The sequence below is a fragment of the Cupressus sempervirens genome, chromosome 11 (genome assembly GCF_028749045.1).
Source record: "Cupressus sempervirens isolate cs-2001-9-10 chromosome 11, ASM2874904v1, whole genome shotgun sequence".
Lineage (NCBI taxonomy): Eukaryota > Viridiplantae > Streptophyta > Pinopsida > Cupressales > Cupressaceae > Cupressus > Cupressus sempervirens.
Genome location: NC_143128.1, coordinates 161,966,267 through 161,984,820, shown reverse-complemented (window position 1 = coordinate 161,984,820; position 18,554 = coordinate 161,966,267).

Here is an 18,554-nt window from a genome sequence, read left to right as displayed (position 1 = left end):
TCATTTCAAATCTTTCGTTCTTACAGGGTCTGGTTGCTTAAACACCTTGGATCCGAGGATATCTGACAAGTAATTCCTTTTAGATAGAAGGCAATAGGTCGCTTTACAAGCTGATTTTCGAATGAACAATCCAATGTTCATTCCGGGTTGAATCCGCATACAATGACCATGTTGAAGTGTGTGTGTTAGCATAGGCCACATATTCACACATACATTTCTGGCGCCCACCTTGGGGCTTAAAAATCAATTTTCTGGCCTCATTCTTTTTGTTTTACATTTTTGTTTTTTATTTATATCTTGTTTTGCAGGTTTGTCTTGTTGCAGGTTTGAAGACACTTCGAGAAGGCATCCAACAATGATGAGAAAATGAGCATTTGAGAAACGTCTTCCTCTTCTCCTCTTAATTTTCTTCTATTTCTCTTCTTCTTCTTCTTTTTCTTCCTTCTCATGTTCTAAAGTTAAAAAAGAAAAAGAAAAAGTCTTGGGGTTCTTGAAAGATTTGATCATATCCTTCAAACGATTCATTATTTCAATCTAAAATTTTTATTGCATATTTAACATGCAATCTGCAGTTTACAATAAAAATTTCGGATTTATTTGATCAAAAATGAATTTTTAATAATTTTTTATGTATTTTCATAAAAAAATTATTTCGCAACTCAAATAATTGAATTTAAATCTAAAAATTTTACTGTAGATTTGGGACATGCTGCACAGTTTACAGTAAAAATTTCAGATTTATTTTATCAAAAATGAATTTTTAGTAATTTTTTAATGTATTTTCATAAAAAAATTATTTTACAACTCAAATCATTGAATTTAAATCTGAAAATTTTATCATAGATTTTGGAAATTCTGCGTACTTTACAGTAAAAATTTTGGATTTTTTTGAGCAAAAAATTTTTTTAATAATTTTTTTAATGTATTTTCATAAAAAAATTAATTCTTGATATAAATCAAAGAATTTCAATCCAAAAATTTTACTAAATGTTTGTGAGGATTTTTATAGACTACAGTAAAAATTTCAAATTTTTTGGATAAGAATTTTATTTTTAATAATTTTTTTATGTGTTTTCATAAAAAAGAATTATTAACTCATGATGCAAATCTTGGAATTTTAATCAATAATTTTTATTGCAAGTTTTTTATTTGGAAAACAGCAAGGAAGAAAGAAAGGCCATCCAAATATGACAAAAGAAAGCAAAAAAAAAAAAAAATGCATCTCGCTTTTGCTAACTTCGAAAACAGCACAAGAATTGTTAAAAATTAGGTAAATCTACTAAGCGCATTGCGAGGCTCACCAGGTAACCTTCCTCAGCTGATAACAATTCATTTGGAGCTAAAACGAACATCTCTTGTGTCAAGCTTATGTGTATTTCCTTCCATGTTCTCATTTTACAACACATGCATAATTTGATACTAAGTTGTGATCTCTATTAGTTTCATCTAGCAGGCTTAGTTACTAGTGATAGATCTAATTAGCTATCTTGGGTTATTGGACTCGCTAATCCGCTGGCCCCTCATTCCACCTTGTGGTTGCAAGATCAGCACCACGTTAAAGGGGAGGGGTCTACAGGAAATAAGCGTTAAATGCTCCACAAGGCAACCCTTTTGTGCTTTTTAGAACTCACTAGTTTCTGAGTTGTAGACTCGTGTTAGCTTGTGTGAGGGATTAAATGTTCCATATCTTTGGACTCACCTCACATTAGTTAAAGCGTTAAGTGTACCACCTTGTGCTCTTTGATTGCTTTTGGATAGATTTGCTTTCGAAAATTGATATCTGTACACACATAGTAATTAAGCCCCCATGAACACTATTTGTGGATCTTGAGGGAGTGGGTTCCTAGTGAAACTCCTCTCTAAGACGGATTCCTTGTAGGTGGGGAGGATACTTTGAGCATCTCGCAAATAGATGAATCTTTAACTTGTTGATTAAGGCATCCTTTCTCCGGAGAGGTTGATAGATCACTGGGAGATGATATCATAGATCTTTAAGAGATAATCTTAGTTTAGTGTGTTAAATTAATCTGTTTGCTTTGATTGGGCTAAAAGTGAAAAGGTGTCAAGACCTTGAATCTGGAAGCTAAGTCCCCTTGTGGTACACTATTATGAGTCGGTCACCTTTAGAGAGGGTTAACCGTAGTAGACAATCCCTCTACAGGGCAAACTGTGTTGATGGAACCTCGAGCGGTAATAGCCATTTTTGACGTGGTAGTGACAACCGCTATATAAATGTCCTCGTAGAAGAAATCTCCACGGGTGTGGTTCATTGTGGGTTGTCAGATCTCCCCAGCAGCTCTTGAAGATTAAGTTCTCGGACTATGTTGAAACCTCGGTGTGCCAGGATTAGAGGTCACCCCTGTGAATCATAAAAGTTGCAGAGTCAAAACATTACTAAAAACCTTAAAGAGGCCAAACTTTTCACTTTCTAGTAATGTGTACAATGATTGAAAAACTCTTTGAAAACATACACAAATAGCTCTCCTAGGGATTAGCACAAACTAAGTCACTTGATTGTTCATGCACAAGGTTGCTTTTTCCCTTGTTCATTATTTTTAGACGTGCTTGAAATCACCTGCTTGCTATTCTACATGCCTGTTTATCTGCTTGGTTACTGAAACGATCAATTTTTGTCAAAACTTCTCACCAAATCTGAGATCTTGTCTCGCACGACCATTGTAGATTCTCATGCAAAACTTTGCTGAAACACTGCCAAAAACTTGTTAAAATTGGTCATTTCCTGCACTTCTTTGCATGGCTTGTAAAGGTTTCTCGCGTGAGATCTTGTGTCAGCATTTCCACTTTTGGTCTGTTTTGGCTGTCTGCAGCTTGCATGTTGCCCTTTTCTGCATCCGTTTGTCACTCTTTGTCTGCGAACAATCCCAAATAGTGGCATCCTGCTTAGCTAATGACGTGTGACCTATACTTTAACTAGTCTTATCTCTCAGTTATCTTGCTCTTGTCCTTTAGTGCTTGTTGTACTTTGTGTCATGATAGTCATAATCTTTGGATGTTCTAGCCTTCAAATCAAACTATTCGTACCTTAGTATATTGCACTCTTATCTTGCTTTTCTGAGACTACGTTCTAGTGTGGTCCTTGTCTAAGCTTTTGCTTTTTGTCATTGTCTATGACTGTGGAAACTTGACTTATGTCCTAAAACTTGGCTGTCGCTACTTGAAACATAGTACATCAAAATGGCTAACAACAAATGTGCTAAATCCAATATTCCTAGTGAGGAAGAAAAGCTACTAATTGCAAATATGAAGCAAAAAATCCAATCAATGGGTGCTCAACTTCAAAGACTAAAAGAAGAGGAAAACACATCATCGAACAAATTCTCCTTGAGAGAAATTTTCCCTTTCTCCTATAACAACCAAAAATCACATTCTTGTGATTTTGAATCCAAGACATCTGAGAACACCTCACATATGCCCAAGAAATCCAGGAATATCTTTGAAAACAAACCTTGGGAACCTAAACCAAAGCGTGATTTCACACCTTTGGGAAAATCTTATGAATTAACCTTGGAAGAACTTCTTGAAGAAAAACTCATTGTGTTACCTAAGGTCACTTTGGCGTGTAACGCCCCGCTCGGGAACCCAAGAGAATTAAACCTAACATGTTACAATGTTTACTGAACTATTTTAAAATTTTTTTTTTTTAAAAGTTTAAACAACATCAAGATAACATTAATGCGGAAGCAATAAGAACATACATATCAAATACACATTTGCAATTACAGATATAGTTTCAATTCCTCAAGGATTCCTTTACGTTGAGTCACATTTAATAATTTTTTAATTAATTAGTTTAAGTTCCAAGTACAATGTCTCAAGATCATAAAGAAATAATAGATACATAATCGCATAAGAAAATGCATAAGTATAAACAATACAATGAAAGTACATCCAATCAATAACATCCACTGCACATGTCGTAGGGTATGTGAGAAAAGATACAATACATCAAAATACATGATAACATATATACATCATCTGAAAAGAAGTCTCTGAGATAAGAAATAAGAATGATAAAGGTACATCTCCTGCAATGAACATCCAACAGCTGGCAATGTGAAGGGGAACCCAAATGGTAAGAAGGCACTACCTCCCGACCACGTGGTTACCTAGTCAGGCTTCCACTCCCACCGTGCAGGAAAGATAATGAACGATCCACAAACGGCTATCAAACATAAAACATTTGTAGGCAAGGTACCCCTAATAGCCAAAACTACCTCAAAGGTAACACATACTACTCAAGAGGATAAAACAATCCAAAAGTAAGAACACTCAAACCAATACCAACACCTCATAACCAAACATCATTCACAAACCAAGTATAAACCAAATACCAAGATCACAAGATAAAGTCAATGAAAGATAATCACCTCAAGTCAAAAGCCACATGTCAAAAGTACAACATCCATGAATCACCAATCATCCTCAATGAAAGTAAATATCCATAATAAACACATCCGACAATAATAAGTACACCACATCCAACAATAAGTACACCACCAGAGGTACACAAAATCCACAAAGATCTACAGAGGAGACTCAGGCTACATACTAGGGAGTGTCATCACATGGCTACTTGAGTTACCCTGGACTGATATCTTAATAGAACCCGGACCCTCAAGCGTTGAGTTACCCTGGACTGGTTACTCTGAACCCCAGACCCTCAACATCACACATATGGAAACTAGAGAGCCCTCTTAAGAAGACGAGGCACTCATCTCATTCCCATCCTTAGTCTATACAAGCACTAAAGGCATGGGTGGATAAAAAATCTCTAACTTATCTTTTTAGTGTGTTTCCCCCCCATAAATTTTAATTACTAGATTATCACTTATTACATAACTTGCATTAGGTTACCCTGGTACTGACCACTTTGGGTCCCGGACCCCTATGCAAGCCACTCCCAAGTCACGTACCTAGACAACCTCTCCTAAACACATAAATCCACAGTTGTGTTCCATACCACAACAACCCTAAAGATCAAACTCGGTTCCTTAATAGGCAACCTGATAATAGGACGGTTCTCCCACCCAAGTACACATAAATGCTTCATAAAGTAAACCTCATAACTATAATTTCAATTTGAATCACATAACACATCATGACAACTAGCCACATAAATGGTATAACAAAAATCCCACAAAACCTCTGGTGTACGTCCTAGACTAGTCAACATCTAATCAACTCCAAAATCCCAAAGCATAGATAGTACAAGCAACATCACAGTTTCATAGTTTGGGTTTGTTTTAAAAATACATAATCGGGTTACAAGTAAAGTTTCAGTTTTGTTTTCAATGTACGTTTTCAAGTATACAAGATTCTCAGTATCGCCCTTATAACTTAACCCAATCATTTATTCGAATAAAGTATAAAATTACCCCTAATTGATTTAAATCAAATTTTAGTAATAATTTAGCATAACTATTTACCAATATTATTAAAGCAATATCTATTGATCTTTGAGTAAAATAATTGTGATTTCAATACAATCAATTCACATCTTCTTAAATAATTTCCATTATTTAAACAAACTCATATTCGATTTAATTAAGATAAAATAACAACTATATTACCATCATTAATTAATTATTATATTATTAAATGTTAATAAGATTTACCCCTAAATTTATTAACAAATAATAATTTAAATATAATCTAAACTTAATAATTTACATTTAATAATTTACAATTTTTTTTTATATGATTTAAATTTAATATAGTAACATTCAATAATTTAAAACTAATATAATATAAATTTGATAATTTAAAATAATTTAATATAATTAAAAATTAATAACATTAAACTATAATTAAAATAAAATTATTAAAAAAAACAATGCATATCATATAATAAAGCATTGGCTTTATATAGCCATGCACTTTATATAATAAAGTCGTTGGCTTTATTTAGCCGTGCGGCCAACCTTGAAAAGGTTGCCGTAGGCTTTTCGAGCCACGCGACCATTAAAAGATGGCGCACAGGTACTGTGAAACGCAGTACTAAAAGGTGCGCCCCCCCAAATCGTAGGCAGGTACGCTGTAATATGCAGGTACTCACAGGTAAGTGGTTAACTTATTAAATTTGTTTATTGTTATTTTATTTTTATTTTTTAATGTAATTTTATAAAAAAATTAATATGAATTTATGTATTATTATATGTGAAATTTAAGAATTCTTTTATAAATTTATAATTTTTATTTTATTTACAATTTATGAAATACATTTCAATAATTCTATAATTATATATATAATATTTACATTATTACCCCGACAAGAAAATTAAGTCTGACCTATCAAATTTCAATATCTAATTTTAAATCTTTCTTTTCCTTTAAACCCTACATGATTTAAATTAATTTCCTCTATGATTCTTCTGTATAAACAATGAGAAACTAATTTTAACCAATCAGATCTTGAAACAATCAAGATGATAAACATAATTTCAATCACCCAACAATCACGAAGCAAATAGATATTTCCAATTAAAATTGCATTCACGGGATTTCAAAACCCTACCTCGTACTGATGCTAAACTTTGACAATAAGATGAAAATTCCTACACAAAATCCTTCAAGCCATGAGAAATTCCTTTCTTTCGCAAACCCTCTGAGTTGCTCTCCAAAACCCCTGTGTGTGAAAAACTTGTGTCTCCAATAATGACCCGATAACCCTCTAATATAGAATCTAATTACCCTTTAGGGTTTCTATCACCACCACTTCTAAATTAGAATAATTTTATTTAATTAATTAATACATGCACAAGTAATTTTCTTTTTAAATGAAAATATTCTTTTATTATTCCTTCATGCACTTTAAGTGAATTGTTAAATTACTTTATTTAACTTTCCACTTTACTTTACTTTAAATTAATTTATAACTTATAAATCTCATGCGCACTTAATGCGATTAAATATCTTTATTAATTTCACATGTTTAATCTTTTCAATTAATTTCTTATATTTAAAACTCATTCATGCAAACTTAAAACATATTTATAATTTAATATCTTTTCATTTCTTAATTTATTTTTGAACGTTTAATTTGATAAATATTTATTAACTTAAATAACAATAATATTTAGCATTTATTTAAAAATGAACTCTAAATATATTATTATTAAATTAAATAAATATTATCACGTTCTAAATTTAATCTTAAAACTTTTATCTTCAATTTAATTCTTTATATTTAATTAATTTCTCAATTAATTAAATATAATTAAATATTTATAATATCATAATAATTTTCCATTAAATTAAATTATTAATTTAATCTATTAATTAGACTTAATTAATAGAAATTCATCAAAGACTCACAAAACAACATACACACAAAATACTCACGGGTTTTAACAAGGGTAGACAGTTTGTTACGAGTCCTCCTTGCAGGACAAGTATTTTAGGCTTATGGCTAGGATAGGACTTGATCATTATCTTCCCATTCTCACCATTTGAGTATTTGTAATAGGGCACGCTCATCCTGGCAATTCAGGGAAGTCGATGCCCGGTACCTGCATCCTGCATAAAAGACGAGCATGTACATGTATATAATATATCTAAACTAAACAGACAATGGCGGGGAGTGGTTCATCGTGTAGATCCCAACTAGCAGGTGACTACGACTCCCTTCCTTAACCACATCAAACATGTCAGACAAAAAGATAAAATAACACGCGCACCATACACATGCAAGTATGGGGTAAGTATCGTAGAAATCACAAGTCTAATATCAAATGCGTACATACAATAATACATCTCTATCAATACAACCTAATCATCATTAAAGACATCACGCTAACATTGTTACAAAAGAAACCACATTTACTAACTAGGATCATCAAAATATCATTAACAACACATGAATGAAATCAACTAAGCAATTATAACTGATACATTTGTAATCAAAATCATGAAATAATATCATAATATTACAAATCTAGTATCTCTAAAACTAATCAAAGCATAAAATCAGCCTAAGGAATTTGACAATGATAACAGAAATGCGAACTAGGGGCAGGCACTACATGGCGGGAGTTTCCTTTATGAGTAACTATTATGTCTATCATAGACATAATTTACATAAAACTTCCCATTGTAAGGAGTTGAAAAACAAGATCCAAGATCTCTTTGACAGTGGTATAATTAAAAATCTAAGCTCTCAACTACTAAAGATTCTACTCTCAAGAAGGATCAACCTCATGAAACCATGTCTAGTAACAGTTCAAACACAACTTCTACTTCCTCCAACATACATCCACCTTCTAAATTGTCCAATCTTTCCAACACATATTCACCAAAAGAACTCACTACTCCCCCAGTTGACTATGTGTACTCTCAAGGACTACCTTTAAAGGAAACTCAAGCTAATCTTGACTTAGCTGCAAACCTCTCCCATACTACACAAAGCAAATATCCAAAACTTCCATGTGTTGCTCCTCCTATTATCCCCAATCCAACTATTCCTCCGTTGTCCCTTCAAAAGCCTATTATGGAGACTCTAGAAATATATTCAAATACAGATTCAGATACTCCCTCATCCTTGGTTTTGGTTTCATGTCAAGAGGACCACTTAAATCATGAAGAAACAAGTGTTGATCAAGACCAAGATTCCTTCATCCCCTTTCAAGTCTTCCAAGATCTCGTGTCTCCATCTCAAGAGCCACATAGTTCTCCATCTCCCATGTCATGCACCTCTACTAAGCAAGATCAAGATATTCCTTCCACCATCCTTAAGGAGACTATTAAAGACCAAGAGAAGGATACTTTTCCTCTATTACCTAAGATTCCTTTTGAAGAGAAAAGTGTTCCTTCACTCTCTTGTTCTACCTCACTACATTCACTTCCAAACTATGCTCAAGCTTTAAATACTCCTGTCAAAGGTATTGATCGTATAACAGTTACTCATAAATCTATTGATGACTTTGGTCATATTGCTCACTCTAAAGATGCTGATATCCATACTCGTGGTCCATTCACATCTTCTAAATCTATCCTTGGTCCCTACCCATCTAAGCTAAAACCTTCAAGTCTTCCATCCATATTGGGACCTTATGTTCCTCTATCTCCTACTTCCACTCTTAGCTCATTATACATTCCTCCTACCCTACCCCAAGATCAAAAAAGATACACATACTTGAACTCTTCACGTCCACCTTTCCATCTAGACCAGTCACATTGGCCTCATTCATCCACAAGTCCCAAGTCCTTTGGAAGTAATTTGGATGATCAACTCAAACACAAGTGCATGAATCCATCCTCAAAAGTTCACTATGTCTCCTCTAATCGACATATGAATATCAAGAAGGAAAATATACAAAAGAGACCGCAAAGGTCCACTATTCAAAGAGCTCAAACAAAGAAAGTATGGGTTCTTAAATCTATTATTGAAGAAATGTGTTGCAAAGCATCTAATGAAAAATCAAAAGCTATATGGATTCCCAAGTCTCTTTTGAAAGACTTGAATATTGAAAACAAATCAAAGTTGACATTCAAGCTTCCAAAGGCTTTCACTCCACCTTCTTCCCAACATCTTCCTAAAAAGGTTTCAAAGCCTTCTACTCCACCTTCCTCCAAAATTATTCCACCACCTCATACATCTAAAACTCATACTATTTCATCCATATTTCCTCCATCATTCCACTACCCTTCAAGGTGTGTGTCAATGTTGATCCTGCACATTTTTTGTTCTACCCTTGCACATCCCTTTCAATACCCTATCAACTCCACCTTCTATCCTCCACCTTTTATCCTTCCATCCCATTTATCTCATCCATAGCCTATAACCTTATCCTCCATATATCTTTTCTACTATCTCCCTTCCATTACCTTATCAACATCTTTGAGTGTACCTTGCTATGGCCTTGGCTTATCATAACTTATCTTATGTTATAGGAGTGCTATCTAACTTGAGAAAGGCTTGAATTCTTTCCAAAAACTCTAAAAATCCAAAAAAAAAAGGAAAAAAAAGAAAGAAAAAAAAATGAAAAATGAAAAAGTGCCTTGGTGAAAACCACTTCTTGTGGCACCTTGGAAGCAAAAGTGAAGAAAAATAAATCCATCCTATAGTGAAAACCACTTCTTGTGACACTTTGGATAAGTACCATGATGAAAACCTGGTAAACAGGCATCATGTGTAATTCTTCCATCCATGACATCCTATCATGATCTTGCTTATGCTTCAGATGTCCTCGTCTCAAGTCACTCACTCATAACCTCCATAACAAAAAATTTCTTTCATATTCAGTTAACCCTTTGGTCTTGATCAACAAAAGAAAGAAGAAAACTCAGTTCTTAGCAATCTCTTGACATGGTCATTTTCGTGGATTACTTACACGATACCCTTCATTAAACCATGAGCTCATATTGTTATATCCTTTTCTCTAGCTTGGGTAATCTTGTGAAGGCTTTCCTTGAGGGTAACATTCACTGCTTCATATTTGTTGTCTATCCATCTCTGCTTATCCACTCGCTTGCTACTACATCTCATCCTACACCTTGCTAGACATTGAAACAAAATCAAGGTGATCCTTCTTGAGAGCTAGTAATATTTGAAAAATCCTAAAAATCAGAAAAAGTTCTGAAAAAATTGTTACCTTGGTGAAAACCTAGCAATAGGTGCCTTGGTAACACCAAAAAAAGTAAAAAATCAAAAAGAGAAAAAAAAAAAAATAGTGCCATTGATGAAAACCTGGAAACAGGCATCATGGTAACAAAAAAAGAGAATCCTGCCAAGAAGGTGAAAACCTGGTAAACAGGCGCCTCTTGTTCCTAATGCTCCATCTTGTAGCGCATCTTCTGGCTATTCTGTACAGTCACTTTCATGCTTTTGCTTTCCTACTTTCCGCTCATGTATCCATGGATTGAGTCTTGTCATAGCTCGAGGGCATCCCCCCTTAGTGTCACTCTTTTTGAGATTCTCCTCATAGAATCTCCTTCGCGACAGTCACCAGTCGTTATGACTACATCTGGCTACTGCCGCTAGTGTCACTCTCTTTTCGAGATTCTCCTCATAGAATCTCCTTCACGACAGTCACCAGTGGTCCTCACTGCGTCTGCCTACTGTCGCCAGTGACACTCTCTTTTCGAGATTCTCCTCATAGAATCTCTTTCACAACAGTCACCAGTTGTTTCAGCTGTGTATGCCTACCGTTGCTCGGGTCATGTCTCAAGATTCCTTTATGGAAGATCTCTTTTGCATCAGTCACCAGTCGTTCTGGCTGTGTCTGTCTACTGTCACTTAGTCCTCTCTAGGTTCTTCATCGTGAAGATTCCTCTTTGACCTCAGTCACCATTCGTTATGACTGCGTCTACCTACTGTCGTCACCCTACTGAAGAGATTTCTTTCAAACATGTTCTGGACATTGACACTTGACATCAATCCCGAAAATGTTGAACTCAAAAATGATATAATTGTTTGGATATGCTGAGCATTTTCTTTGTTTGCTTTGTTTTGCTTTATCATATCTCCTCGAGCAACTCGACGATGTCATCTTCGACTAGAGAAGCAATGACTAGGGGCATGATCTTTTTCTTTGCTTTCTGTTTGCGATTTAGTTCCAATTAGTTGATACATTCCTATAAAAGCGGTGTCCACTATAAGAGCCTCCATCTTGTATTGCATGGTCGGGTGTACCTCGACTCCTTTTATAAGAATATGTCAATAACATTGGTGCTTCTCCTTATTTGTTGGAGTGAACTCTTCATGCTATAGTAAATACTAATACTCGTCCTGCTAAGTGAACGTACGGGTCACTGTGAGTATATCTAGCACACTTCTGTCTCAGGTTATGAACGCAAGGGTCATTGCAGACAGAATGAATACTGAATGCTTAGCATAAGAGGGATCTCCCGTGTGTTTGGTGTGCCTCTCATGCAAGCAACATTCTGGTCATCCTAGCATTTATGCTTTGATGCTTATGTTAACTTGCTACATTAAAAGGGACAAATGTTCTGGTCATTTTGGCTTCTTGTGCCTCGAATGCTTACATTTAATCCCGACAAACCAATAATGTATGTTATATTCATATTTCCATGATTGCAATGTCAGTGGGAATTGTATGACCTACGAGATTTGTTCTATATCCGGTGATGACTAAATATTGAGGCTCGATAACCAGACCTAGGGTTGCATTTAACATAGTCTTGCATTGCATACTTCACTTGCATAAGCATGCGATTCAATTGCAAATCTACTTTCACCTTCTCTGATGAGGGATTGCTGATCTCTTCAAAGTATCATGTTCTTTCATGAACTGCACAAATGATTGATTAATCACCCTCTTGGCTACTTTGGTTGCTCTTAACCCATTTTTCGAGATCAAATTCGAAATCTGACACACTTAAGTGGCTCAAAATGCATTTTAAAAATTTTTGTGCAATCCAAATCTTTCTAATACTTTGCAATTCTTGGAATCTTTTCAACTCAAACTTGGTCTTTTGGATCTCGAAATCACTTCGGATCAACCTCCAAATTTCTTCAGATCATTCTGATCTCTCCAAATTTCTTCAGACCATTATGATCTCTTCATATTTCTTCAAGATCGTTTTGATCTCTTTATATTTCTTTTGATCATTCTGATCTCTTCATATTTCTTTAGATCGTTTTGATCTCTTTATTTTTCTTCAGATCATTCTGATCTCTTCATATTTCTTTAGATCATTCTTATCTCTTTATATTTCTTCAAGATCATTCTGATCTCTTTATATTTCTTCTGATCATTTTGATCTCTTCATATTTCTTCAGATCGTTCTGATCTCTTTATATTTCTTCAGATCATTCTGATCTCTTCATATTTCTTCAGATCATTCTGATCTCTCCAAATTTCTTCAGACCATTCTGATCTCTTCATATTTCTTCAAGATCGTTCTGATCTCTTTATATTTCTTCTGATCGTTCTAATCTCTTTATATTTCTTTTGATCATTCTAATCTCTTCTATATTCTACTAAACCTTGGATTTCTTTTGTATCTTTCATCACTCTCCTTACATCATACTTCTGGTGTGTCATCTTTTGATTTCGCTCTTGAGGGGGCAGGATGATTACATCATTGAACTAAATTTTAACTCATTTTGAGTCTCATTGTTTGGGGCATTTGGTTCCCATTTTATGTCCTTCTCACTTGGGGCATCTCGTTACTCGGGGCATCTTGTCCTCCTCTTTTTGGCATCCTTGTCATCTACTTCATCTTTTCATCATTTGATCACATCTTATAACATTTCTGATTTGAGTCTGATGGATAGGTATCGGGACAGTCTAAACCCCGACTCCTGAGGATCAAGCCTCGTTTTGGGGATGATTCTGTGACTCATAATTAGATCTTATCAACTTAGGTATCTAGGTGTTCTACCTGGATCCCTTAGGATTAAGCTTCGTGCTGGAGATGATCCTTATAAGCTTATCTATTTCAACTTAGGTATCTAGGTGTTCTACTTGGATTCCTTAGGATTAAGCTTCGTACTGGGGATGATCCTTAAAAGCTTATCTGTTTCAACTTAGGTATCTAGGTGTTCTACCTAGATTCCTTAGGATTAAGCTTCGTGTTGGAGATGATCCTTAAAAGCTTATCTGTTTCAATTTAGGTATATAGGTATTCTGCTTGGATTCCTTGGGATTAAGCTCTGTTCTAGAGATAGTCCTTAAAAGCTCATCAATTGGTCTCCATGTTATCACCTTCAGAACTAATCTCATCTTCGAATTAATTTTAGGTATCTAGGCATTTTTCTTGGATTCCTTGGGATTAAGCTCTATTCTAGAGATAGTCCTTAAAATCTTATCAATTGGTCTCTATGTCATCACCTTCAGAACCAATCTCATCTTCAAATCACGCTTTCTAATTTTTCTTTGAATTGAACATGTTGCTCGCACATTCATTCAAAGAGGGGCAAAATGTAATACCCCAAAATTGGCTCATTGCCATGATACTAATTATGGTCTATTTCTGATCAATCCTAAGTCCTATTTCACTAGGAAAATTCTTATTCTACTACTCGCTACTTGACTTAAATGTCAGCTGCAGAAAACCCTAATCTGCATTCATCATGCTTATTATTTAATTCCTATAGTATTTACTCATATTAGTTACATTAAACCTATTGATTAATATTTAATTTAATTAATAAGTATTTATACTTTAATTAAATTAAATTATATCCTAAGGCTAATGTACTATGGAATTAAATTTATTTAATTTAATAAATATGCCTATTTTAATTAATTAAATGAAATTATTTAATTAAATGGAGAACTTACTTCTAATTAATTAAACAAAGTTATTTAATTAAATGGGAAGTCATTTCTAATTAATTAAATGAAGTTATTTAATTAAATAAGAAAAGTGTCTCTAATTAATTAAATAGAATTATTTAATTAAATGAAAAAGGTAATTATGAGAAAATATCTCATTTTATTAAATTAAATTATATCCTAAGACTAATGTACTATGGGATTAAATTTATTTAATTTAATAAATATGCCTATTTTAATTAATTAAATGAAATTATTTAATTAAATGGAGAACTTACTTCTAATTAATTTAACAAAGTTATTTAATTAAATGGGAAGTCATTCCTAATTAATTAAATGAAGTTATTTAATTAAATAAGAAAAATGCCTCTAATTAATTAAATAGAATTATTTAATTAAATGAAAAAGGTAATTATGAGAGCATATCTCATTTTATTAAATTAAATATCTCTCCAAAATCCTTCTTTAGTTCAAAAAGGGAAATTCCTAGTTCACTGTTGATCAAAAATGAATTAAATCAGTTAACTCCTTATTCTACTCAAATTGAATAAGTTAACTCTTTATTCTACTCAAATTAAATCAGTTAACTCCTTATTCTACTCAAATTAAATCAGTTAACTCCTTTTTCTACTCAAAATTAAATCAGTTAACTCTCTTTAATTTGGGAATCTTCCTTTATGACTGAACTTCACCTTTAATCCCGACCGTTGATTGAAATCAATCTCAACCATTGATGGATTCTAGGAAAGTCTATTTAAGAGACCCTCATCTCTTCATTTTGAGAGAGGTTGAATGAGAATTTGGATCAAATTGATGCTGGATTGTGCATTCATTTGAGCTCCCTACTTTCATATTCATTTTCTAGTTTAATTCTCATCTAGATTTAATATGCATACATTTAGTATAATTTCTTTTACATGTTCTTAGATTAAACGTGCATACTCCATTCTAGATTAATTTCATTTCAAATCCTTCATTCTTACAGGGTCTGGTTGCTTAAACACCTCAGATTTGAGGATATCTGACAAGCAATTCCCTTTAGATAGAAGCCAACAAGTCACTTTGTAGGCTGATTTTCGGATGAACAATCCAATGTTCATTCTGAGATGAATCTGCATACAATGATCGTGTTGAAGTGTGTGTGTGTTAGCATAGGCCGCATATTCACGCATACAATCGTTAGCGTCAATTTGCCACTAAATAAGATCTATATTTTTTCATAAAATTGAATGAAACCAACTAAACTTGCTAGATATTGATGTTACTATTCTATCCTTGAAAGAATTTTGTCATTATCATTTAAAAAAGAAAAGTTGTCTTGATCAAACGACTCATCACTCTTTGAAAATGTTGATTTTCATATAAACTTCTTCTCAATGGAGATGGAAAAATGAACTTCAACTGAATTTTTAAAATAAAATTAAAAATACTTTTAGAATTTAGATAGAAAATGCTAAAAATGACTAGTTTATATCATCATCAATTTCTTAATAGTTTTGTAGCAATGAGCATTTGAAAATCAAATTTTTGTGAAAAATATCTACTTTAGTGTCAAACTTGGCCAAAAAGTGGGAACCATTACCATGGCCTTACCCCTTAGAGAACCCCACAACAAAATGATTGTTGTGTGAAGAATGAACATAACAATCCAGGATGCAACAAGTACTATGATCAAGGAAGTAAATCTACCAAAAGTTTACTAGAAAGAAGCTGTGAACATCATTGTGTACACTATGAACACAATTTTGTACCAAAATAGATAGTGCAAAACTTGATACAAACCCTTGCATGAAAGGACAACTATGGTGAAATATTTGGATGCAAATGCTATATTTGAAGAGATGAAGATAATTTGGACAAGCTTGATAATAGTTTTCATCAAGGAGTTTTTCTAGGTTACTCTACCAAAAGAAAAGTGTATTGTTGTTATAACAAAAGGCTATATAAAGTTGTGGATAGTACAAATGTGAGTGTTGATGAAGATTTTCAGAAGAAACAATAAATATTATTGATTTTGAATTTTAATAGAGGAAAAGAAAAAAATAATAAGAAGGAAGAAGCTGAATCAAGATTGACACCTATTTCCACTAATAAATTTTGAGGTATATGAATAAAGATCATTGTAAAAACTAGATTATTGGTGATAAGAACAAGGGAGTTGTTACCAACAGTAAGACAATGAAAGATTAAGCTTTGTACTATTTACTTTCATAATTTGTGGAAGTCAAAGTGGAAGTGGAAGTAGAAATGTATGGTTAAGAGTGTGGCAACATATGTGTATGTGATGCAAGTACATGTATTCATGATTGTATCCACATGATCTTGTTACTTATATGCAATCTACATGTGATGCAAGTGCAAACTTACTTAGGTAGATGATTCAAGGAGGCTCAATAACTATATTTTGTGGTGATTTGTACTTTATCCATCATATACTAGTTGCAAGCCTATTGACAATAAGACTTATTGTATTTTTAGGGCATAACCACTCCAACAATGAAGACTACTCAGAATACCCCTTTTTTGTTGGCAAGCATTTTAAGTAGTTAGCATTGTTGTGCAAAATCACCTTAATTAGGTCATCATAACAAGTTTTTTTTTGTTTCATGAGAATTAGTTTATTTGTGATTTTTCCCAATTTGGGTTTTCCATGTAAATCTTTGTATTGGTTGTATCTGTTTTCCTGTACTTTCATGCTTATCTTTCTTCATGTCAATTTATTTTGCTTTAGCTGAAAGATGTTGAATATTAACTGAAAATTACTTTATTTTATAAGTCCATGGACTTAACTGATTCACCCCCTCTCAGTTATTCGACTTGGTCAACAAGTACATCATTTTGCATGAGCAAGTAAAACACAAGCTCCACAAAAATATCAGCAACAATTAATTACAGAATAAATTAATTTGGCACATACATATGAAAGATAAATGTATAGGAAATTTATTTAGTAATCAACTTAAGTAATAGAGTTCATTCTATAAACAATTACTTGAATAGGTTTGAAAATAGAAATGATGGGAAAACAAAGGCACACTATGACATTGGAGAATATGATATGGATTTGATTGCAATTGATGAATGCTATATACTTTCTAAGTGATAATTGGTTTGACTAAGAGTTTAGACTAAGAAACATAATAGCATTTACAAAAATAACATCAATTTTTAAAAAAAAAATTACACTTCTTATCTTTATGGATTGTTTTGACTAATTATTTTTTATTTGTTTCATTTTATATTGATGGATTATTTTGAATCATTTAAAACAATTTATTAGCTACTCAGTATGAAAGTAGAAGCCTTTATTCTAAAGCCTTTTTGACTAAGAGCCAAGGATTGAGAGGTATTCATTCCATTAAATTTACCTAAGGTGGGATCCTAACCTCATTCTTTACAATGTTGGTGCCTTGCACTTAGCAAGACTTGACCCATTCTTAGTTTATTTAAACCCATTCAATTTCTTTATATTTCAATTGGACCCAATCTTATTAGAGTTAATGAATTAATAATAAACTAATTTAACCAAATCATTAGCTTATATAATAGAGCCTACAAATGCATGCTTGAAGGGGTTTGCAAGTAGAATGAAACGAAACAAACACTCATGCCTTATTGAACTAGAGAAGAGATATATTTGATTGTAACTTACTCGAGAATATATTTTCTAAATACTAACTGTTTTGAGGAGAAGCTTAAGCTAACAATATACTTTAGAATCCAAAAATAATAATATAAACTTAAAAAAATATACTTCGCAATTTAATGGATTGTTTTAACTTCTTAGTTTTAATGTTATTTTATTTATTTCATATAGAACATGTTATATCACCTACAAATAATTTTTAGATACTCTTATACAAATCTTATTTTTAGATTTTACATTTAATAAGAATTGATTTCTAATAAATTCATTTATCTACCCATTCAACTTCACTTATAGATTTAAAGGTCCATCATAATATTTATTTATTTTTATAAAAAATTTGCTTTTTCAGCTTTTTAATATTTGAACTTGATGTAATCTTTTTTTAAAATTATTTATTAAAATTAATTATTATTAGATTTCAAACTCAATTGAACCAAGTCCTCACCATACAAGTTATTGTTGTTGTAAACTTTTGCCTATTTTATTACTATTTGAAAACTTCGTATATTTTTTTCAAAATAGCTTTTTAAGACCAAACCTTGGTAGCGGCTATGCAGTCAACTAAACCGTGTAACATATAAAAAGAGTGAAAAAAACGAAGTGTCCTTCGTATGATATCCGTTTTAGGTTGCTGTATAGACGTT